General features: G+C 46.6%; 1 protein-coding gene across 11 annotated transcripts in view; it reads right to left on the bottom strand.

Moving 5' to 3' along the window:
• SLC8A3 (solute carrier family 8 member A3) overlaps positions 1–24,673 on the bottom strand; it is a 119,033-nt gene that overhangs the window by 79,827 nt on the left and 14,533 nt on the right. For 2 of the 11 annotated variants that reach the window (XR_014946623.1, XR_014946622.1), the window contains exon 1: positions 16,392–17,667. The gene's annotated coding sequence lies outside the window, so the exon portion shown is untranslated. Of the gene's footprint in view, positions 1–16,391; positions 17,668–24,673 lie in introns of those variants that run through there. The other 9 variants (XM_085548949.1, XM_085548955.1, XR_014946626.1 and 6 more) reach the window with 9 other exon arrangements.

Genomic DNA, 24,673 nt, shown 5'->3' with positions numbered 1-24,673 from the left:
ACATCTCAAATGGCTATTTTATCATCACGTTGTGTTGCTCACATCTTCCCAAAAGTGAGTGCTATCTTCCCAGTATCAACAAAAGTGTTTTCAACTTTCAGACAAAAATCTATAAAGACAAGCAAAACAGAAAAGAAAGCATGAACAAGAACTGCAAATGAGCAAAACCATCCCTGACAGAGCACAGCAGAGGGGAAAGAATTGATTACGCAGTATCAGGATCACAAATCCATATCTGACACCCTTGATATGAAAAAATAATACACTTCTTCATGTTACCTAGACTAATTCAGAAGAGACAGATTCTCCCATATTAGTCTACTTATCTTCTCTTTCAAATGCCTACTTATCTTCCTTTTCATCCCATCTCAGCCTCCAGGGTTTGGGGAAACCACAGCCTGGGATGGGGGGTGCAGCCTCAGCCCCTCTATCTCATCATCATCCTTCTTGCAGGGAAGACTAAGCTACCCAGCCAGCATGTGCAACTTCGGTTCATCTCCCATCTCCCATTTTGTTTTCCTTCCCTTTCTGCAGGGTATTTTACCAGACTCAGGGGAATTCCTTAGAAAGGGACAGAGAAACAGTGAACAGCAAACCCAGCCCTAAGCTGCAAGGAAGAGGCATGCACATCCCCATCAAGATGACAAGTTCCAGGTGCTTCTGGCTCAAGGTACACTCACACAACAGCTCTGGTACACCCTAGGCACATCAGCTCATCCGTTTCTGTGCTGCAAATGCTGGCAGATATCCACCAGCCCCTTGACTCTTCTAGTTTCCAGAGCCTTGTTAACTGAACAGCAGTGTCCTCCAGGATCAGCCACGTAGAAATGGCTAACAGAAAGACAGGAGTCATTTCAGAGCCATCTACATGACTCAAGCACCTAAATTTGGTTTCAAAAATGACTTCAGAGTTGAATTATTACATTAATTCAGAGCCCTGTCTAGGAATAGTACAATGACTAAACTGAAACCAATTGCTGCCACCACCACGAGGTGGGACAGCCACCTTGTGTCATGGATACCATCTGTCAACCCCACACAGCGCTGGGACAGTTCATGTCACCAGTCATGCAAGTCACTCCAGGAGCTTCCCAGTCCTTCTTTAATTTTATATTTGATCTTAAGCACAGCCCAATTCTATTATTACTCCTCAAATTATTATTATTTCATAAACAACCTCTGTCAGGGCAGCCTCTGTGTATGCTTTTGGACAGCTAAACTCAGGCTATTGGTTGTAGACTAAAATGTCAGAATTTGGGAGCATGTCCTTCCATTGCTTTTTGCTTGCCTTGACAAACACTTTAACATTAAGTGGAGGTCACAATCATTTTCTGAGATTATGACCTGATCTTGCAATTCTTTGACGCAGACAAAGCTCCCTGGTGAGATCAACAGGAACTTTGCCCATGGACAAACTGCTTAATAAGATCTTAATATGCATTCATTAACACAAACAGAGTTAAACTAACCCATTTGAAAAGCACAGGAAAGCATTCTTACTTCTCCTCTCCACACTTGGGAACTGGTGCAAAAGTGCAGAATAAAACTATTAAATTTTAAAACAGCTGTTAATAAAATATTGAGGAAACAATTTTACCATTCAGCGGTCAGAGGATGGAAGACTCAAAACTCACTTTGTAGCTCTAGGTCAGCAAGACTGCTTACACAAGATGCAAGTCTGCCCCACGTGCACCTCCTACACAACCAGCCTCAACACCACAGCCGTGGACCTGTGTAGCTGTAGCCTTCCCAGAAGGAAGCAGACACAGCTCTCCCTATCTCTGGCTCTGCAGCAGCACTGATCTTAGCAGGGCTAGCTGCAATGAGAGCACTCCCTCTGAGGATGGGGCTTTGGGCTGGGCTGGCAGCACACTCCAGAGACACAGCTTGCCACCCAGGAGCCGGCACGGTGTCATTCCTCCAGCTCCAGCACAACAAAGCCCATCCACATCTGGTGCAGGAATGAAATTCCAGCTGCACCATGGCCCAGCTCCCGCAGGATGCAAACAGAAGGCTGCATCAGCAGCAGTGAAAAGTCAGTTGGCATCAGCTGATCTTTGGCTTTATACCACTGAGATCATGATTCTGCTGATTTCTGCTATCTCTTTGCCATCAAACATCATTTTCTTCCACAGATCTTAACCCTACTACTATTATTAATGCACTGAATACATGCAAATAAGGGCAGTGGTTCTCAGTGAATTGTCCCCTATCTGATAGGATAAGTTTTGAAAGCATCCCGTCAGTGCTAAGAAAAACAAAATGCTGAAAGGACCAGCATAGCAGGAGTTGGTGTTCAGTAAGAAGGTTCTGGGAAGACGCGTAAGTTATTTTAGCAGGGGAAACTCCTTCCACAAGAGCTGACAATGGCTGTGTGATCTGTAAATCCATAAATAAAACCCATAAATAAAAAGATCAGATCTTGAAATGCATCTGGAGACAGTCCAGAAGGAAGCATGGACCATGCTTGTCACTATTAAGCTTGCAATAGAAAATGACTTTGGACAACTATCAAGCTCCTTACATCTTTTATAATGGCTACATTTCAGAAGACCAGTGGTTTTTCTGCTGCAGACCTATGGCAAGGCAAGGGAGCTGGGAAGGCTGTACTGATTGATCCCCTGTGCTTCAGCATTAGGTATATATCTCCTCACATGACACTTTGGGCAAAAATATTTTCAAAAGGAAGCATTCACGACAAGAAATCAAATCAAGAGGCAAGGTAACAGGGAGTAACCTTCCACATACCGCATTGCCAAGATCACTGCTCAGTAAATATAAAATCAAAGGCAAAGCTTTAAGTTCCTACTCATTTCTAATTTAGTCTCCCTCTAAACTATCATAAAAACTAGAACCTTTGAAATTGACCTGCAAATACTATTAGGTTGCCTGGCACCTCCCTCCCACCCCCAAATATATGAGGCACATAGAGCACATCTGGGGCCAAACATCCTCTCTCCCTTTGGCTCCAGCCTAGACAGGAAACAGTGCAGATCAGATATGAGTGCTGGCTGAGCCCCACTCAGGCGTGGGTGATGCTCTAGGTCCAGACACAGACATCTCAGGATCAAGGGCTTTGTCTGCTTGACAAGCATCTGCCCCAGAGCAGAGCGGATGCAGTACTGCTATCCATCTTATCTTTCAGTCCCTCTCCCAAGTTGGAGGAGACAGAAATGAGGTTCATCTTAATAACACAGATGGGCAGCAAAATTAAAAATTTCCTCACGTTCCTCAGTCCAAAGCACGTAAAAGCTTTTCGACTGAGCATAAGATTTTAATAAGCATCAGCAAAAAAAAGGAAATTATAGCCTTTCTGCCAAAGAACACAAATTTTTCACATAAGTATTGTTCCTGATTTGCACTCTTTCGTTCACCAAAATAAAGCCATAAAAAGTATTTAACACAAAGCACAGTATATTTTTCAATCATCATTATTCAAGTGCCATCTAGTCCTTTGCTCATCACTACAACAGCACCCAAAGTGTAAATTAAGATTTATCCGCAATCCAAAAGCCAGAGCAGTGTAATTAGATCCACTGTGTCAGACCAATGCAAATTCCCAGAAACATGTGAGGCCTTAAGCAGTCTCACTGATGGTATGCATCTACCTGATAAGAACAGAGCTAACAACTCTAAGCTTTCTTTACATTGGCCATTGTACAGCAATGGGTAGTTCAGCTCCCTACTGCTGCAGCACCTGTATTATACGAGGGAAGAAGCACCATAAGTCATGCTTAGACCATGATATGTCTCCAGAGTTTGGCTCTATAGAAAAGTTATGGCTGCTTGTTGCTTTGTGTTCCACAAGAAACGCACCTGAAACTGCAATTAGGCTTACAGCATAACCCCCCAATACATGTCCAAAGCCCTTTTTCTCCTCTCAAGATCATGCATATAGCTATTGTAAAAAAATTCTAGACCTTGTAGCAAGTCTTTGATATGGACGAGCTGGAGCCTCTACTAATTTGAGCGGTTTCTTCCATTCTAATGGGACCTCAATTGACACAACTGAAGTCTTATAATTCCCTACAGAAATGCTGCAGTGACAGGATCCAGTTACATTAGCCGATCCCAGAGGACAGCCTAAATGAATCACAAGTCCATGGCCAGTTAGAGCAATCTCCAAACGCTCAGCTCACCCTAGGGAACTGCTCCATGTTGTTTCTTCTGTATTTTAGTATCTGTGATGCTTCTGGAGAAGCAGTGCCATAAATAGCCAGCCCATAAAGATGCCCACACTTAATTGTCCCCTTCCCATATTGCACAGCCTGCACTTGACTGGCTGGTCATTTTACTACCTTGCTCTCGCCCCAGCTGAAAAATTACAGCTGCCTTGCTCAGCTGAGACATGTGCTGCAAAGCCTGGAGCTCCCAGAGCCAGGGGCCCAAACACCGCCAGGCAGGCAGCCACTCACCCAGCACTGTGAGTTACACCCTGCATGTGAGGAGGCACTGAAGGAAGCCCTTCACTGGGTCACACTGCTGACACAGCCCTTCTTCATGGCAAGGTCTAGCACAGCTTCCTTCAGAGCCACAGCTTTGAAGGCAGTTTTCATTGCTCTGTCTTGCTGGGTTACTAAGAGCAGCAAAGATCATTCGGGGAAGGGTGAAGGGAAAAAAAATGATTCTAGAGGTGCGAGGAAAACTTCTCATCAGTAAAAGTCATTTTATGTAGTGCCTGTGGCAGCACACATGGCATGTTATTTACTGCTCCTGCTCCGTGGACATATTATACTGCTGGTTCAGGCACCACCATCAGAGTGCAACTTATCACCTGGTGGCTCACAGCAGCCTACAGGAAGGATGACAGTGGCAACTTGTGACATTTGTTCAGCATTCTGGTGACAGGCCTGCAGTAGCTACAATTAAAGACCCTAGGATTTGTTGTCAACAGCACATTTGTGCTGTGGAGCCAGTAGATATTTGTACGCAGAGGTGTGCTAACTTGTAACGAAGAAGGGGAAAAACTGTTACCATCATATTTCACTCTTCAGATGCAGAATTAGGTAAGAAAAATACATCTGAAGAAGTTTTCTAGCAGAAAACACTCATATGAGGCAAACGGAGCAAGCCAGGTGATGTGCGGGGTTTGCAGCACTGAGCAGCAGGGAAGGAACCCTGGGGCTGGTGCTGGGCAGCCACACTGGTGCCTGTCCATGCACCACTCCAAGCCTCCTAAAATGGCCTCCTTCCTTCCTCCACACCTCCCCAAAGAAAGGGAAAAATGAATATTTCTGATTTTTGATCTGAACACAGCCAGAAGCACATTTTCACCAAAATTTCCACATTAAATACAAAAGAAATTATGAGTCTTCCACAGTTCTTTTCAGAAAGTCTCAGCTCGGGGCTCAGAGAGGAAGAAAGTATTTGTTAAAAAATGAATGGAGGCAGAAGCGTTGTAAGCAGAGTGGTGGGAGAAGGGGTGGAAGCCAATGAGGAGCTGGGAGGGAGGGAAGGCCACGCTTCAGAAACCATCTTCACCACAGCAGCAAAGAGTGAGAAACTCAGCGTTTGTCACACTAAACTGAAGATTTCTACAGTCCTCTGTGCAACAGGCACAGAAACTGTAGATGGGAAAGGCTCCTGCTTAGCCCAATTACTACGGACTTCACAGCATCAGTCAAATTAGAACCAGAAGAGTTGTCTGGCCCGTTCCTCTGGGGCCACTGCTGCATTGTTCCCCTCGTGAACGCTATTTCCCAGCACTTTGTCCATCCCAGTTTTAAATTACCCAAGTGATGGCACTTCCACAGCTCCCCAAAGACACTGTGCCACGATGTAATTTATCTCAGAGGTTTTAGATGTCTTCCTTACATTTAGGATGAAATTAAGGAAATTTATGCTGCTAGTTCTCATTATCGTGTCCTTGGAGCACTCTCAACCATTCTCCTCCCTGCCTGAGATTTACATGCTTCAAATACTTGTAAATAGCTGTTCTCCTCCACAGTTATTCTTTGGCCGCAGCACACAAATTTATTTTAATCTTTATAAATTAGCCCAGGCAGCCCTTTCATATATATCTTGTTCTGCTCCCGGTTCCTTCAAGATGGTCAGCAGCAGCCTAATATCTGGGAGTGCCTGCTCTGACCAAAGCCAGCAGCAGATCATCCGCTGGTTTCCAAAACAACAGGTTTTCAAGAGGAGCTGGACTGTTATGAAGCTTAAATCTAGAGCGATGCATACAAGCTACCTTCCCTGTCCACCTTTGAGGTTCTCTCCACCTGTTCCTGCACACCAGCACTTGCATGAGGACTGCTGTGCCGGATGGCACGCAAAGGAGGGCAGCGACATTTCCAGAGTTTCAACCCAAAAGTCAGGTCTCCAGCTGAGAGGAGCGAAATGCACTGTAACACACTCACTGCCTCTGCAGATCTGATCGCAGCAGGGGATGTGAAAAACACACTGATACGGGTTATCCTCAAAATACCTCCCACTTCACTTGGAAGGTGCCAAAGCCTGTAAATTCATCCATTTGAATGCAGTTCTCAAGTAGGATTTCACACGGCACCCTCAGCTTTTACTGACACGTATCCCCATATATCTTTTATTGACAATTTAGACATCTTAATCCTTCAGTCTTTTTTTTTCAGCTGTTAATTCTGCATCTGCTTAAAAAAAAACAACCCAACACCCATAACCTCACATCTAGCATGATTAATTCATTCTTTTCAAGTCCAGGCTGTTTACTACTCTTTGTTCATTTACGCACTAGCTGTGTACAGATTCTCTCTTAATATTAGCTCCATTATTTGCTAGAGACTCAAGTCATATTTACCATATGGTAATTGCAGAGATCACATGGACATCAAACAGCGGAAGCTGAGCCGCTACAGCAATTACAGTAAGTGGCAGCAGTCTCCAGGCTATCCACTGCCCCACCTTCATTTCTTTCCCCCTCACCTTCTGATGTCTTTCCTTATGAGCTGCACAAACCCACATGCCATTCTGATCTCAATAGCACAGAGATCTGTTCTTTGCTATGGCATTACTGCACAGGTTTATTCACCTTTTGGTCTGCATTTCACCTGCTGGTCTGCCCTGCCTGGCTGTCTGTCCCACTCTGTTCTGTCAAGTGTAGACAACAGACTTGCAGCCTAGAGCTGGTCATTCTGAATATCTGCCTTTCCCTTTCTACTTCTGCAACAGAGCTACCTTCCTCCTCTGTCCCAAACAGGATATAAGCATGCCACACCTCCAGAGGGAATCCCAAAAGATCAGATTTTACAGGAGAGTTAGAAGTCTAATGGAGCATCTCTTTAAACCTACTTGGGCACCGTGACCCCACTGAATTAATAAATTTCCCACTTGCCATCTAGATGTGATTTAATGTTCCCACAGAAACTCAAACAGATTACAACAAGAAGACACTGCTGTTTTCTCCAAAGTAATACATGAGGTTTCTTTTTTTCCTTCGGCTCCTGAAAAGGGCACTGGGCAGATCCCACATATGAAAGGTATAGGACTAAGCCATGTATGTAGCTTGATTCTTTCAGAAGATTCCAACAACCTCAAGATTTCCTGCCGTCACAAAGAAGAAACAACATAGATATCATGTTGGGGGCACACAACAAAGCACCTTATGTGACAAGGATGATCCCCCCTCACCATTTCTTAACTTGCTTTTAGAGACAAGATCCAAATATCCAGCACTCAACAAGTCTGAGCTGAGATATTAGCAAAGAACACATAGAAACTTGAATGCATGACAGTCAGTGTCTATCAGAAGAATTTCCTAGCACAGCACACGACAGTTGTACAGTTGTTGTTCCTCAAAGTGGAAGAAGTACCACGTTCATTGTATTCAGAGCACTACTTTGGCCACTTTCTTTCCCAACAGTTCCCTTTTGTGAAAAGTCACTTCACTTTTGTGCAATGTGAGGACTGTCTTTCCAGCCCTGTCAACCTACACATAGTTGGATGAAGGCTGGTAAGACAGAAGAGAGAGTGGGTCCTTGGGCCAGTTGTTCTCTGGTATAACTCAGCACAGTTCCCACGAATCCAAGAACTGCCAGAGGAGCTCTGGCATCACTGCATACAGCATAATCCCCCAACAGGAAAGCTTAATCTACTTCCTCTCTGTAACTCACATCACACCCAGCAGCTGGAGTGACATTCCTGCTTTCTCCATAACAAACACACTTCTCACCAGCCCCCTGGTTCCTGCCTTCACCCTGTGCTGGCCCCAGGTTTGCTACAACTAGTTCTGCCAACAGGAGCAGCTGAGTCATAAGTGATGAGCATATCAGCCAAAGGCACTAAAAGGAGAGAAGGGAAGGAGAAAAACCTCTTTCCACATCCTCAAGTCTCAGCAAAGAAGGTCTCTTCTCTACCGTGTGCTCAGTGTCACTTTGGATCAGCTTCCTGAAGTGCCTCACCCTGGGAGTGCAATGTCAGGAGTCACTAATGCTAGTGACTTGCTAGTGCTTGAACCGCATGTTCAGCGCACACAGCCTCTCGCTGCATGGGCCATTTAAGCCACTGAGGCAGAGGTCGGCCTCAGTCTTGCCATCAAGGAGCACAGCCTTTTTTATTGATACTATCAGTTCCACATCTCCTACAGTTCCACTGAGGAGCTCAGAGTCTACTTCATGCACTGCAGAAGCTACCCTTCCATCCATTTCTGTAGAGACAATTAGAACAGAGATGTGCTCTAGTTGCTTTGAAGTCCAAATCTCTTCTAAGACAAGGTTAAGGCAAGAAAATGGCAGGGTCCCTCGCTTACTGGAAGTACACATGGATAACTGGCTTGAGCAACAGCTAAAGCAAAAATTAGCAGTCTGCTTTTTCCCATTACTCCACACAGCCCATCCCTTGGCCCCTCAAACCAGAAAGCCTCTCCTGCCCATCATACCTCCCCAGCAGTATCCTGAACCCAGCTGTCCCTGTAGTCAGTGATGACAGCCCCTCCAGAAAAAAACAAAACAGTCACTCTTAAAGCCAAGCAAAGACTTTAAATGAATCTATTTTGCTGTGGGAGAAAAATGAGCATGCAAATGAATAACAGTGGTTTTCCAGTGAATTTGAGCCCTGCGTCCTAACAGGATCCCCACTCTTCAGTAATCTGTCCTCTGCCTGTTGTCTTCATCCTCCACTGTCCACACAGGTGCAGGTGGGATACTTCATGCCCCTTCCTCTGACCCCAGAAATACCCAGCAACCAGCCAAGCAAGAAGCAACCCATTTCAACTTCAGCACTACAAGATTGGCAGCACTTATTAAACTGTTCCACTGCTTCAACACACCCAGCGTTATGAAGCATAACCTTACCCTCAATTTAAAAACATCAAGCTGCAGCTTCCAGTCACAGGAATCATCCCTCCTTCATCCCTTCAAATGAAGGATCAATATGAAAGCATTGGCTCCTATGTAGGTATATGAAAATTACAATCATGCCACCTCTTCAGGCTCTCAGCAGCAGCAATAAGTAGAGGAAGTTCTCAGAGTCCTGCATGACCAACCACATTTCTCAGCTCTGTCATTGCACCCCTGCCTCTTCCTCAGCATCTCTTGGAAAATAGGCTTTCGCTAGAGTGATAGCTAGAGGGACAGTCAACCAGGCCAAAAGAAGCCCAAGGGTACCACCAGAGAGCTCCCAGACTCAGTGGTGTTTTACGTAGCAAGTACTGGATACTCATGATAAGCATTTGTGTAATTTGTGGAATTCAATAAATAAATTGAGAAGTACCGGAAGGCTCAAAGGAAAACTAGATGTGCATGTAAATACTCAAAACATCCATAGGTTCAACTATAGGATGCAACTCTCCTCCTGCTCCAGAACACATTCCAAACACTTGTTTACCCATTTTCATGAAACTTACTAACGTGCACATACAGCCAAAGCTGGAAAGGCTCTTCTTAACTGAGTGTCTGTGTTCTAACTGGCCCAAATGCTCTATCTTCAACCCAGCAGCCAAGACCCTATGGGCCCACGAGACAGACAGAAGGCTACACACAGGATAAATGGAGGACTGGATATGTGAGGGATGCCGTTAGAGGTCTAGAGAAGGCATGGAGTTGTTGTGTGATGTGGATGCCCCATCCCTGAGGAGATCAAGGCCAGGCACTCTGATCCAGTGCAAAGTGTCCATGCTAACGGCAAGGTGGCCTTTAAGGTTCCCTTCAACCCAAACCACTTTTGATTCTGTGAGCTGGGACAAATGGAGTATCATGAATAATTCCATATACTTCAGTAGGAAAAGCAGTGGGAAAGGGCCAGAGCTGAGCAAAAAGAAGTGGCTGTGACTCACTGGGGTGTATGAGGCAGCAAGGAGACGATCTAGGCAAGCAACAAGCAGGCTGGCAGCCATTTGGCTGACAGAAGTGCACCAAGTGCAGCTGAGCATCTTCTCACCTTCAATCACCTGGAGTGATTCCCCAGAGGGGAAGCAGCTCTGTCATGCTCTGAAGGTGAAGTTCTGCCTTCTGCCTGGTATAAGAGCACATTGCAGCCAATGGATAAAACTGCCTACCTACTTAAAAGCAAACCCCAACACTGCCAGAAGGGACAGGCTTATTTTTAGCTGGGACAGCAGCAGGGTCACTGCTGGTGCTGCATTTCCCCATGGAAGCCAGGGTTTCATGAAGTACAGTGTGTGTGCAGGGTCACTGCAGGGGAAACATCTGTCAGGTCAGGTTTGGGAAGATAGATTATTTAAGTTAGGGAAGAGGAAACATTTACTAGAAGAAGTGAACCTGAAACTACTCTGTAAGGTTAAAATGGAAGCAAAAAAAATGATGTTGAAGAGTCAGAGCAGGTGGTAATTTAAGTGAGGGCAACTTCTCCTGCACCCTTTGCCAGGATGCTCAGGCAGGAGAATTCTCCATCACATCTAACGCCAGATGCATTCCCTGTGCTTTACTTGTACACAACACATTCTGAAAGACCCATTCCTGTCTGGGGACTGCCAAAACAAAAGCAGAAGCATGCCGCTATTCCTCATTGGGATCACTCACAGGTGAAAAACACATGCAAAGAGATGCAGCTTGCATTGTACCTTCAAGACAGCAACACTCGGACCTCCATCTCACTCCGGTACTTGAGTCTACATACCAGGCTCGCAGCTAGCTCTGAGGCAGGCAGCTCACCCAGGGCTCTCAGGCCATACTGTCTAATTAATAGCAGCACATTTCAGGAGTACAGGGCAGCAGACAACCAGCCCACTGCTGCCTTGCATGGAGGAGGAGAGGACAGCCCACCCCCACAGGTGGGTTTTGTGGGTGCAAACCTAATAAAACAAGCAGTGCTGCTCCCATTTCTACTGCCAGGGAATGCAGTCTGGAGGCTTCAGCATGGCGAGATCGTTGCTGATGAAGTGCTGAGCACTAGTGCAAAGCTTTCAAGGGACTTGAAAGAATTGAGAGCAGAGGGGAAGTTATTTTATTCTCTTCTTGAAGAGGTCCATTTGGCATGTTGCATCTGAGAAATAGCTTGGCCTGCATTCCTTCTATTTGATTATTTGATTTTATTTTTCAATCTAGATCAACCCCTGTACATGTTCTTGGGAAGATCTTATATTAAAAATTCCTTTGTCTTTTTTTTTGTCTTTTTTTTTTTTTTTTTTTTTTTTCTTCCTGTGTCTCTTAATAGCTTATCAAGTACTTTGCAGACCCCATCACTCTTAGGTTCTTCACAACTGATTTGCATTCAGGACTATCCATCTCAACAAGAGTAGACTTCAAGGCTGAACCCATTCCAAGCCCTTACTGCTTCAGGCAATACAGGTGGAAGCAGGGCTTCTTAAGCCAAGCTGAACATTTTCCATGTTCAGTCATCTGCTCCCACTCTTCACTATCTCTTGTCCTTTTGTTAGCCTAACAGTCTGCATGGCTATGCCATGAATAATGACCAGGAAATGACTGGGCAGTAAAGGAAGCTGAACGCAACACCTGCTCATGCACTGCTGTGCCCATTGCCTGTAGGGGATGGAACAGGAGCAGGTGGGAAGTCTGTAAAAATCAATATAAAAATGACAAATGGCTGAGGCATCAGCTGTACAGGCAGGGACAGGTCTCCCCCTTCAGCATCTGCTGGACCTCTTATCAGGCTTGTTCTGCTACATAAAGGCCTCCCATGTTCATCTTTTTCAGCCAACATGCACATCCAGGGGTCACAACATAAACTCAACCTAAATCATGGAAGATGATGGAGGTGAACTTTCAACTCCACATAAAATATTACTTCACTGCTTGGGTAATGTCAGTGGATGTGGGGAGCTATAGCAGGTGGCACCCAGAGCCTACAGGTAGGTTTCATATCCTGCCCAGAACCTGACAACAGATTCCCCGTTACCACTTCTCCCCTCGAAGGGAACGAGGGCACATCCAGACAACAGAATGAGATGTGCACACGTACTAGCCCTCGTGTTGTCCCTGCTCCAGCCCTGGGAAGAAAGCTGGCTTCCATCAAGGCACCAGAATACAAACAAGCTGGCACCATGCATCATCAGCACCAGAGGCCCAAGTTCATTCCTACACGTGTCACCTTCAACACAGCCTCGCCAGTGAGATCTAAGAAGTTCCTTCTCACACGTACATCCTGCACTGCTACCATCTCTTTTGATTAAAACCCTCTTCTGCTTTGCTGCTGGATACTGCTGCTGTTTACTTTGAGACAGCCTCCAAGTACCAGGCTAGGAGCGGGTGATGATGAAAGCAGCGGCAATGCGGTCTCGTATGCTATAGTTTCTAAAGCTCTTTGACACATCCCTGGTTGCAAAACATGCCCAGAAGCACAGGATATTTAGTATTTCTGATTGCTCTTGACCTGGCTGTCTCTGCTGCTGTCCTGAGTTAGGAGGCTTAGGTAAAAAGACAGCAGAGTATGCAAGAGAAGCAAATAGAGCAAGTCCAGCTTTGCAGCCCTGAAATAATCTGCTAGTGAAAGGAAACGCTGAATGGAAACAGAGGCTTCTTCCTAAATCTAAGTGCTCTGGAAAAGCTCCCTGTTTTATTATGATGGAAAATCCTCATTGGAGTGTTTAGTCAAAAAACAAGCCATCATAAAGGAAATGTTAAGAGCCCTAAGCTCCCCTCTCTGCCATGATGTCAACTGTCAGGGACATCAGTGACAGCTCAGCTGTGTGATCAAAGGTTCCAGCAAGCGGATTTAGAGACAGAATTGCCAGAAAATTGAGAGTCAAAGGAGCCCAGGGCCATGATGGCCACCTGTTTATAAATGCTTCTTATGGGTGAACTAATTACTCTGTGATGCTGTACCATAAGACAGCACTACCTGGATCTCCTCATTGCAGCACTGGAAGATGGGGCTGGCACTGGTTGTACCTTCAGCCTAGCCTGACATATCACTGCTGCTTGATGCCTCGTTATTTCTGCAGAGTCCTGAGTTTGGGAGGGCATCATGCTCAGCTTTGTGCATATATGTGATGGTCATCACCCAGAGTTTCCAGCTTCAAGCATTAAGGTAAAGAAAACAGAAGGGAAGCCAGCTACCACCTATGCCTCGCCTCTTCTGCAGCAGCTCCTTCACACTGCTGCAGGCTCATGGTGGTTCCCAGATTCCACCTTGGAGGTACATAGGGACAGTAAGCTCACCTACTTCTGCAAACCCCACATCACTGACCTCAGCAAATGTCAGACCACGAACTCAGCTGCACAGAGTGCTTTAGTTGCATCCCAAGAGCAGCTTGGGATCTTGTGTGTCTCAATACACAGAGCTCCCCAGGACAGAGCTTAGCTTTTATTAGATATCTGTACAGCACACAGAAACATGGGCTCCCAACTGGGATGATGCCTCTAGGAGTTACTGTTATCAAACATGAAATGAACAATAGCGCTAATCTGTGCCACAACACCTAAGCACGGTAGGTGATGGCAGTCAGGGTATCACAACCATCAATTTCCTGGCTACAGAGATTCTTTTTCCATGTCAAGATAGATATATATATTTGTCTGTTTAATATAATTTCTTTGATTCTTTTTTCTTTAATACAGAATTATATATTACCACCTGATTAAAATAAAAAGGTACCTGGCAGACAACCAAACCCATCTTTTTAACTGTTGAAGCACATGAAAGGCATCAGAAACATGACAACAACAAAGAACAAGGAACTATTTGTCAACACTGTTTGGTCATTGGGGAAGCTTAGGGGAGGAGAAGGATGCTGTTTGTTTAAAACAAGCAAACAAAACCCTGACAGACAGGCCATTTATCTGTACAGTGCTTTACTGTAAGATATTGTGGAGAGAATACAATATCTCAACTCGGTCTCTATCAGAAAATGCTGACACACTCGGTTATGGCTCTCCCCATCCCTGGGGATGGATGATACTATGGCAGAAGAGACCCTCTAAGACCAAGGGAAGTGCTGGGTCAGGTGTGATGCGGCATTAGGTCAGCACAGGCTCCAGCAATGCCCTCTGCAGCCCTGTACAGGATGTAGAGCTGCTCTGCACTGAGCTGGTGATGGAAAGGGCTGCCCCCACATGGCTGCCACACCTGGAATCCTCGCTGGAATCCCACAGCTGGCTCCTGTGGTGGTGGTTTGCTGAGGAAGGGGCAACTTCTCTGCTCTCTGTGCTGTGGGATGGCTCCACATCTGCCTCCCTTTTCAGGTTCTGTTATCCACTAGCTGTAGCAAACTCACCAAATCCCCATATAGGCTGGAAAATACCATTAGCTACTTTGTACAAATGAGCCCCAGGTTTGGGATGCAACTGTATCTAGCAGCGAGCTGGAGTCTTGCCACAGAGGCTGGGAGCCCACCTGCACTTCCACTGTGCTCACACAGGACTCCACAGTGGTAATACCACAGTATATCATACCTTCCACATTCTGGAACCACGGATTTATTAGAATAGGAATCACATATGGCTTGGGGAAATAAAACAGGCAGTTGAACTGCACCTATTACCTAGAGCTATCCATGTTAATCCCATACCCATGCGCCCATCCCAGCTGCCATTGCACCCCTCTGTTCACAGCAGGAGGGTGGCTCAGGAAGCCACCATCACACTGAGCGCCAGCAGCACAACCAAGGGTCCCCACATTCCTTCTGCTCTGCCCCAGTCAGCCTTTGGCAGCAGCAGGACGTGCTCCTTTCCAACACCGCTACTCCTGCTCAGGAAACAAGTCTCGTTCCAGCTGACCACAGAAGCCTGACTGCAAGCACCAAAAGCAAATCACTTTCCTAGCTAAACCATCATCAGGGCACACAACTGCCTGCAACAGCAGTGGATGGAGAAGCACTGGGGACTCCCTAGGAATGTCTGTGCCACGTGGGAGTGATGCCTCTTCCCGCTGCACCAAAGCAGAATGCTTTCAAGGCCCAGTGTCCCAGCAGCTTCTGCCATGCTGCCATGGAGAGCAGGTGAGCACTGTGGGCTGGATGGGGCTGCCAAGCTGGGATCTCCATCCGCCAGCTCCATTCTCTCCAGAAATAGAAAACAACTCAAGTAAAATCACCCTCTTGCTCTATAAAGTAATGTGAGACATTAATACACATATATGCACACAGAGAGGAGGATGCATATATGGTGCACACGTTCTTCCAGTGTCTCCCCTTGGATTTAGAGCATATTTCTCAGGTGAAGTCCCCAAAATGAGCCCATGAATCCCCAAAAGAGCCAAGAAAGCCAACCACTTCTCTACATTTCCATCTGAGAGAGAAGGAAAATGACTATATCCTAGCATTTTAATATAATTAAAATAAAAGTCAAAATCGCTCACAATGATTTTGTCTCCCACTTAGGGCAATACTTCAGACACAGGTGAGAACAATAAAGCTTGAAGAGAGGCTGGGCAGGAGAAAGAGCAAGAAATCGCCCACCATCCAGGGCAGTTTGCGTGCATGTGTGTGTGTGTGTGCGCGCCGGGGGCTGCGGGGGCCCCGCAGGCGGCCCCGTGCCCTATTTAGGGCAGCGCCTGGCGCAGCAGCTATATTTGACACCGGGGGTAAACAAGCGGCACCGACGGACAGAGCGCGACAGCTGCCCGGGACAGCAGCCCTGGTGCCCCCGGCGTGCGGCAGGGATGGCCCAGTACCCCACCCCGCAGGAATAATTACAATAATAAAGAAAAAGGGGAAAAATGAAAATAAGAACAAAAAAAAAAATCAAAAGGAAATAAATTTATAGCACTGCATGAGAGGCGCAGCTCCAGGCAGAGCCCCCCCACCCGGCTGCCGGCATCCCTGCGGGCCGTGCCGCGGCACCCCCGGGAAGGATCCCGGCCGCGGCTCCCGCTGTGCCCCGCCGCTCCCCGGCCCCCCCGGCACGAAAGCTGCAGCGGCCGCCGCGGGCACGGCGCTCCCCCCATCAAGAGGGAGCCCGCAGAGGGTCCCCGAGCCCCCAGCCCGGTGCTCGCACAGCCCCCTCGGCGGCGGGGCGCTTGGCCGCCAGCCTCCCCTTCCCCGGGGAGCATCGCTTACTTACCCCTTCTGGTGGCTTTCCTGAGTTTTTGAGAGGTGGGGGGGTAGGCTCCAATGGGATAAATCCTTCCGGTTCCTAACGGAGCTCACTGCATCTCGTGGGTACCACCGCCGTGCCTGTGTGCGGGGCTGCTCCTCCGCATGTCATTCCAAGTTGCCGTGCTCGCTACGGAACCTGGGCTCTCTTGTGCAGCTGTCAGGGTGAGCGGGGAGGTGCATCTGGAAAAGGGGTGGGGGGACGGGAGACGTCGGTAAATCCACCAGCCTCGGTCTTCAGCTCCGGGCACGGAGAGGGAAGGGGGAGGAGGATGGAGATGGACGAGGGTCGAAGAGGGAGGGGAGAAAATGGGCTGTACCCCAGATGGCAATGAACGTGCCGGGCTTCCCCGGCGCGTCCGAGCTCCCCGCACCGCGCAGCAGAGCGGCGCTCAGCCCGATTGCCGCGAGACGCCGAGGTTTGCACAACTGCAGCAAGAAGCCAAATCAAAAAGCCAATCTGCGAGCCTGCGAACTGCACGTCACCCTATCAGCTGGGAGCGAGAGCTGCAACAGAATTACAAGCCGTGCATATTTATTCTCCTGAACCCGGGGAGGGGGGGGGAATTTCGGATTGTTTAAAGGGAGCTACAATGAAACCAGTGCAACCCTTTGTAAAACAAATAGAGGCAGAGCAGCTGTCTTGAATGTAATGCACACACACACACGGACCTCTGTGCTCTCTATGGGTTATGGATGGATGGGAATGTCCACTCACCCTCCAAGCGTACTGACTTGACTTTGTGCACCTCAAGCAGAGGAGGGGATGCACACAGTGGGCGAGCCTCACAGCAGAAGCTATTGATTGCACACCTAAAATTTAAGGGATCTGCCACAGATTAAATATAGGCAATGTAATTACACAGGCAGCCTTAGTCCTGGTAACCACCCAAATCTGCATGCTTTGGTTTGTGCTTGCAGAAAGCACCCGATCATTTTTTTTAACCAAAGTCAAATAGCAACTTGTGAGACAGCAAGTCATCCCAAAGCAAAAATACACATTGCCACCAAAGTTGCTATTTGACTTGGGCAGGAGATGGCCAGGGGCTGGTTTCCATGACCATGGAGCAGGACTGCAGCTCTGTCTCACACAACACAGACAAAGATCTTTGCACATGGGTTTGTCTCCTGCTGCCATCCCCTCTATTTTTGCCTGTTGCTACCACAGGCGCAGGTTTCCAGCCATCTTACCTTCTGCTGTGGCTTTTTACTGATGTAAAAAACCACAAAAGGTGCTGTAAGGCAACAAATGTTTCCTGGCACAGCTGCACCACCAGGGATAGGCAATTCCATCCCTCAGAGAGGAGCCAGCAGGTCACAGTGTCCCTGAACACCAGCTGCTCCCACAGGGCAGCCCTGACCCCACCATGATAGGATGGGAGGATCCAGAAACCTGCAGGAGCCGTTACTTCTGGTCTGGAACCTTCTGCTGTTAATTAGAAACAGAGGAGCAGCTGGAGGAGGACTCAGTCACTGCCAGGTGTGATGAACGAGAAGGAGGCAGCAGCACAGAACAGCCCATGAGGCCCAGCCCTGCATCACCCTAAGCCCCACCTGCTGCTCCTTTTGTCTCCCAATAACCCAAAAAAGATGGGCCATGTGGGAAACATGGGGACACATCAGTCAGAGAACAAGCTGTGCTCTCACAGGGCCAACATGCCCAAGCTGTGGATGCCAGCCTAAGAGCATCAGCCTTCCAGTGTTCTCCAACACTTGGTAAGGGACAAGGGTCCTGCTGGCATGGGGGAAACTCTCTGATGAAGGACTCATCGTCAGGTGGCCCCAAGCAAGTGCAGGAGGCATCAAGGAGTGGAGGGTACAAATAGCACATTAGTGGGTGCACACCCTCATGCAGCACAAGGGATGGCAGCTGATAGGAACTTCAGGCAGACAGAACTCTATTGGATGCAGGCATTTCATTTCACATCAGTTCCTCAGCTCAGTACATAAAATCACATCTACCAACATTTAAGGGAGGGTCTTGGGCAGCTCACTCTTTCCTCCTGTTCCATATGGGCCTGGTCTTGTATTGCTCAATTAAGGTAGAAAATGTTCATAACATCAGGGAGTACATGAAAGTTTTTGTCTCCTTTGTCTTGGAGGAGTGCTTGCAAGGTACTAACTTGGAATGAAAGCATACAAATGCTTCATTTGCTGACACTAATAATGATAAATCTCTCTTGTTTATGTTACCGTTAGCAAATAAAACACAGATATTAAAACTACCAGACTGCTTGCTACTGACCCACTAAGCAAACCTGGAGCTCAGTTTTAACGAATACCAAGATCACAAGATGTTTTGAGTCTTACCTAACATAAACTAAAACTACCAAAGACTACCAAGTTCTCTCATCCTTAACAAACAGATGATTTCTTTCAGAAAAGTTTTTCTCACTCTCTGTGAGTGACAAGCATAATTAATAATTACAAAGCAAAAAAGCACGTATGAAATGTGTAAAGCAAAAGCCATTCCCCTCCAGACTCCTCCAAGATCACCTGAAACCTGAGAGGCAAGATCTCTTGTGAATCAGAAAGGCCTCTCAAGCTCTTGAGATCTGGGTCAGATCAAGAGAAATAGACTTCATTCTCCTTTCCTTGCCTTGCTCACCTAAGAGTAGAGAACATTCCTCTACTATAATCCATAGTTTCAACATCCTATGGCTTCAGTCTTCTGCTGGCAGCCGTGCTGGTAACAGAGATACTGCCAGCAGAGCACACATGAAAGCAGCACAGTTCATAGAATCATAGAATCATCAAGGTTGGAAAAGACGTAAAAGATCATCCAGTCCAACCATTCACCTATTACCAATAGATCCCAATAGTTGATATAGGCAGCCTGTGGAGCAGGCATCAACTTGCTCTACCTGGGCTCAGCAAAACCCAAAAAATCTGCCAGTGTCATATACATTGTGGAAGAAACTCTAGGAGAAGGTTAACTGAATCAGAAAGGATCTATGTCTACTTCTTTACTCTCCAAGTATACATTTAATGTGTACAGGTTAAGAATTCCACACAGTTTCTATCCAAAAGTTAGACTGGTAGGGCCATATCACTAGAATATTAAAGCAGACATCACAAGCTGCAGGCTCCTCTTCTTGGAAAATTCCTAGCTGAGCAAATGCAGAGAAATGGCTCCCACCATCTTCCTGTTCTCCTCTGATCTTTCAGCTCACGGTCTACTGAGCCGAGGACAGACACAAACATAATCTACACCTACTTGTGCTGTTCTGCTGACTGCTCCTGACCCACAGTTTATATCCAAAGGGCCTAGCACAGCTCCCTTTTCTCATCTGAGATTTGATCTTGGTGCATCTGGGTTGTGTCATGTTATTTTTTCATAGCTTCGCTTTTCCTACTTCATCAGCTTTCATCAGGTGCCGGCTTACGTTAATGTCAGAAGCGATGGGATAATGTCACATTATGACATTTATTAGTATGATGCATCTCCGGAGCCTTGAAATGAAGTTCCAGATCTGAGAAAAAAATACTTTCTAGGGGAAGAGAGGAAAGGAATTACTACATTGGAGGCAGCTCCAAGGTTATCTGTGATTACAGAGGAAATTAACAGTTTAACATGAAGCTTTGTGCTTTATTTTCTTTCCACAAAAAAAGCCTACTTTGCAAACATGACTGGAGCTCTGAGAGCCAAGCTGGGCTTCGTGCACACATCCTCACCAGCAAACAACATCCCATCAGACAAGCCATGGGATATCCGTGACAGCCCATGAGCCTTTATGGTACTTCCCATGAGTAGAGGGCAATGTCCACACAAGACTTAGCCACAGATGTATAAGAAAGGATGAAACATTGCTTGTTCTTTGTTTAGCATTTGTGTGCTGAACGGGAAGGAGTGAAATAAGCTTGGTCTCTGATTTCTAGATGTGACTTTAGCACATAGAAATTGATAAGATCTTCCCATCAGTACTTGTATATCAATACTTATGTGCCTGGAAGGTTTAATTTGGGTTCAGTGTCTGTGTTCCTCAGGTCCATCTCAGATGGGTGGGTAGTTCTGTGTGACTGTCTTCACAACAGCAACTGAGCACACAGCACAGAGACAAGCCCAACTGTAGGTTACTGATACTACAAATGTATCTCAGCCTCTGCTTGCCAAAGGTATTCTTTGTACGTGACAAGGACCTAAAGGATAAACCTAATGCAACCTTCAGACACTGTACAACAACAAAGTCAAAAATAATTCTTTTAAAAAAGGAAAACATTACATAAAGAGAGTAGCTAATCACTGTGTGTCCTGAGCATCTTAACTGCTGGTAACTTCTGATGAGGAGAGTTCTGAAGTTCTCCATGTTAGCGTCAGTGAGTGGATATCTGCAGTAGAACATACCTGCTCAGGAGGAACACTCCTGAACCAGACCTAACAAGACAGTACAACCCAGGCAGTAAACAGGCATTCACAGAGCAGGGTTTTTCTCCAGCATTTTAACTGCTAACTAAATCTGGTATCCAGAGATTGAGCAGCTCTGAGACTTTCCTTCTTTGTAGGCATCTTACACAGCAATAGTACAATACCAACCCTGTTATAAACTAGTGTACAAATTTTGGGGGGCTTTCATAGCATGAGATTTTTCCAGGGAGGATCAATAGGACTCTTGCTTACAGCACCAGGGACTGTGCCTAACAAGAGAGCACAAGCAGACCCAGAGGCCTCTTCCAACTGCAGTAACTAGTAATTAGCAACCAGCACCTAGACTGCTAGAAATACACCCCTTTTCTCAGATGGAGAACAAGTACACAAGGCTCAGATTATTGAAGTGGCTTGGACCTGCTCCTCTCCACACTCTCATCAAGGAACAAGAAACCTCACATCAGATGAAGCTGGGCATGACAGATGACAGCAGCTGATACCAGCACAGAAAGAAGCCCGCAAGCACACCAGCACCTACTGATGGTTCTTATATACGTCTCACAGAGCTCTAAGAAGAAGAGTTAGCTCCCAAACTTGTAAATTTTTTTTTTTAGCAGCTTCCCAAAATCATTTCAGATTCCAAAAGTCAATGGGAAAAGCGCATACTTCATTGATTTCAAAACCCAAGAAAGACAAAAATCAATGGTACCCCTTCCACTCTGGTTTCCCTGTTAAATATTTGCAGTGAGATTTCTTCTGCTTCCTGCATGCTGGCTAACAATAAAAGAAAAATCCACGTTTCTAAAACTAATCCAGCTCTCTGTGGGGAGAGGACTCACAGACACCCTAGAGCAGCAGCTGGCACTTCAGCTATCTGCTGTGCACAGCCTCTCTTAGACTCATCCCCTTCACAGTTTTGGAGAAGCTACCACCTAGGCAGTGCGCTTAGTAACCGGCTGATTTGTGATGCTATTGCTAATGAAAAATGATCAGGGTTATATTACATGCAGGTAGAGCACAGGTAATAGAATAGATATCAGGTCCAAGGGTGAGCATTGCCTTAACCTTGGGAGTCACTGAGGCTGCATTCAAAGCTTCAAATTGTGGCTTGCTGCTGTTTTGAGTTGCGAGATGCTGAAGCCGAAGGCCCCAGACCTCAGGGGATGATCACACAACACAGACCTCGATAGCACAGTCTAGTGGGGATAACAATAAATGCTGAATAAAGATAGAATAAGATTTTACTTTTCCCTTAAGGTGAATGGAATCATTTTCTTAGCAAAACAGCTGAGACATACTAAAAATGTCTCCTATGCAATAGTGTCTCTCCCTTTAAAAATCTGGGACGAAGTGAGGAGTGCCAGATTGTCTCTTCCCCTTGAGCAGTTAGGAGGAAGCCATGCTTCCCTCCAGGAGACTCTGATCCCAGTTTGCAAAACTCCAGGGAAAAAGGACCTTTAATGTAAATTAACATCAGCCATTCTTGCACACTAATAGTTTAATTAAAGGAGTGAAAGCCTTACATGGGGAGGCATTAGAGAGGTGCATCCCTTCGGGGTACATGTGGCCTTTCCCCAGCGCTTCTGACACATGTCCTGGTTCTGTATGAAGTAGGTGACCCTGAATACAACGTTGAATAACCCCTAAAATGTTGATTTATTCTGTTTCCGTCTCTGCCCAGACATTCGGCCCTGCCTTTCCAAACACATCACCTCGCCATGCTGTGGGCAGAGCTTCAGCCCTGCTCTCAGTCAGCACATCTCTTATGCTGCAGGCCTGGAGCAGCTCTGCTTTTCCACAACAATCTGTGCTCTGAGACATGCAGGAAGAGTCCTGCAGCAAGGCATTTCCCATCTCTCAAGGCAGCTGCAAGAACTAATTGCTTGACACTTGGCCACAATGCCCTCTGGAGGATCAAGGTGTGGCTCAGAACACCAATTACGTGGCTCATTACTGAACTTAGTATTTAGTAGACAAGAGAAACAGCCTGATTACCATTACATTGCTCACAGCACAGCCCTTAGAGGGGTTCATGGCAGGTCCAGGCTGCATTCTCTCTCTAGCTGCTGTCCCTATTGATTCCTCGTTGCTGGTTCTAAAAGCATCCAGCAATGGGCCAAGCCCTTACTTAATTAACACCCTTGTATATCTTTCTTGTTACCGAGAAGAAAAGTAGAAGGTGGTTCCATGGAACACAGGCAAAGCACTACCACCTGGGGACTAGGCAAAAGACCATGGGTCCTGTTTTCTCCTCTGGCTGGCAGAGCATCATCCCCTCTGCATCTCCCTTTAGCTCAAAATGTCTCCAGACTGCTGCACCCGCAAATCTGGTGGGTTCTGAGCCTTTGGCTGGGTCGCTGCTACACCCACCTTGGACCCCAGGAGAGGTAAAGGAAATGACTTTCCCCTCCATGTGCGTTATGGACTTTAATCACTTAGGCATGCAGGGACAACAGCATACAGTATAACCATGAAGTATAACCTCACTTCATCATGCCTTTGGAAAGGCAGAAACCTGGGAACATACTCCATCTATCCTCTACACAGACACGTTTTTGTCCTCATTTGTTCATCAGTGGTTTCATGGTTTACTGCCTTCATGAGATAGAGCTGCTACTGCAGCTCCCTTGTTGGACTTGGGTGTATTGAGACCCTAAGATCATTGTCAGCATGGGCTTAAGGAGCTCATGTTCAAAAAAAGGAGAAGATAGATATTATTAGAAAGAGCAAAGCCTCAATGAGTTCCATCACTTCCCCCAGCTGCTGCTGTGTCTAATCATTTTCATAGTGTATCAGGAAGTATGAAATCACCGTTAATTTTATGGCTGCGATTTTCATCACAGAAGGTGGAGACTTAAAACATTCCTCTCTTCAATGCAGCTGCAGGTTCCTTCTCAGTCCCCCTTGCCCCACACACTGCTGGGGAAACCAGTGAGACAAAACATTGCAAACCAGGTCACCTCTTCTTTGATGAAAACACACAGACAAGCTCCAGTTCTTGCTACAGAAATCCCCCAGGCTGTGGAGATGCTGAGCACAGGAAGTTACCTTCACAGATTTCCCAACAGCAGATAGTGAATAAATAAGCCACGTGCATGTCTTCCAGGACTCTGCTGCCTGGGAAAGGCTCCTGCACTTCTCAGAGTGGTGAGGGCAAGCTCTGAGCCAGGACTCCATCCAGATACTTGTACTAGCAGCTACAGCTGTCTGAGCATTGCACCATCTTTGGCCAAGACAAAGATCTCCACATCCTGTAGGACCCATTCAGAAAACGCACACTGCTGAATAATGGGTGACCTTCTCTGGCTGTCACAGAACTTGAGGTCAGTCCCTCCTCACACCCATTCACACCCACCAGCTCAGGTCTTCTACCTTGCTACATGCTCTTAGAAAGGTGAACATAAAGTCCAAACATTACTACAGCGCACGGGTGGAAGACAGAGCTTCCCATCACTTTAGCAAAGTGCAGCAGATGTTGAGATAAAGCCTGACACTGATCCTATGGAAATTAGCTGGAATTCTGTCATTGTTAGAGCTACAGTCCATGCTCCACTTCAGGAGAATACACAATCAGTACAGGGAAGCAGGGGGCAGGAACTGAAGCATCCTATATCCAACAATTTTCAGTGGGAATTCTCAGAAAGAAATATACTCTGTCCAGAGCATCATAACTGCCAGTCCCCTATGGATGGCAGACTTTTAATGACAACAGCTGAGTTGACATATTCTGCTAAAAGACAAGATCACAACAAACAGGGCATTGACTTGCTTCTGACCTCAAACTAAACGAGCTGGCTGCAGTCCCAACAGCACCAGCTCAGCCTCTCAAAGAGAGTAGAGCAAAGTGCCCGGAGAGCTCCTGGTATGGACCTCCTCCTTCACCT

The sequence above is a fragment of the Coturnix japonica genome, chromosome 5, assembly GCF_054131305.1.
Source record: "Coturnix japonica strain WE chromosome 5, WE-NBRP24, whole genome shotgun sequence".
In the NCBI taxonomy this organism is placed as follows: Eukaryota; Metazoa; Chordata; class Aves; order Galliformes; family Phasianidae; genus Coturnix; species Coturnix japonica.
This window is presented reverse-complemented; position numbering and strand designations above follow the sequence as displayed.